Source organism: Brassica oleracea, chromosome C3, assembly GCF_000695525.1.
Source record: "Brassica oleracea var. oleracea cultivar TO1000 chromosome C3, BOL, whole genome shotgun sequence".
In the NCBI taxonomy this organism is placed as follows: Eukaryota; Viridiplantae; Streptophyta; class Magnoliopsida; order Brassicales; family Brassicaceae; genus Brassica; species Brassica oleracea.
In genome coordinates this window covers 40,832,730-40,833,360 of record NC_027750.1, presented here as the reverse complement: position 1 = coordinate 40,833,360, position 631 = coordinate 40,832,730, and positions in this window count along the sequence as shown.

Here is a 631-nt window from a genome sequence, read left to right as displayed (position 1 = left end):
TGCGTATACTGGAATGTGAATTGTCCCGATCATTTGCTCCGAGGCTCCGTTGAAGCCGGTGAGCATGCGAGAGGAAGGCTTCATATCCCTTAAATCAACTCCCATCTTGTCGAGTGTGTCGCGAAAGATGAGATCGACTGAGCTGCCGGTATCAATAACGACTTTTGCGACTAGACATTCGCCGATGTCAAGGTCGACGAGGATAGGATCGTTATGTGGCATGTGGACGCCCTTGGTGTCTACTGCCGAAAAAGTGATCTGGTGATCATTTTCGACTGGAGAAGGCCACTTCTGAGAGGTGGTTGCTTGACGTTTGTAATCTTTGACGGCTCGAACCGAGTCACCGCAAGGTGGTGATCCGCACATTAGGACGCTAATGTGCGGGGCTCGGGTAGCTCGCATTGATTCGAGTTGCTTCCTCAAATCGTCAGTTGTGTTCTCGAATGTAGGAATTTCTGCAGGCTGTTTCTTTTTTGATTCAAGACGTCGTCGCAGATCGAACCCTTTCGAACGGTTGAGTTGGATTCGCAGGTCGTCGGCCTTCGAATTGAGCTGGTCACGAAGGTCGCCAATTTGACCAACTGTCCGAGCGTTGCATTTTGAGATGGTCGCACGGAGGTCGGCGGTTCCT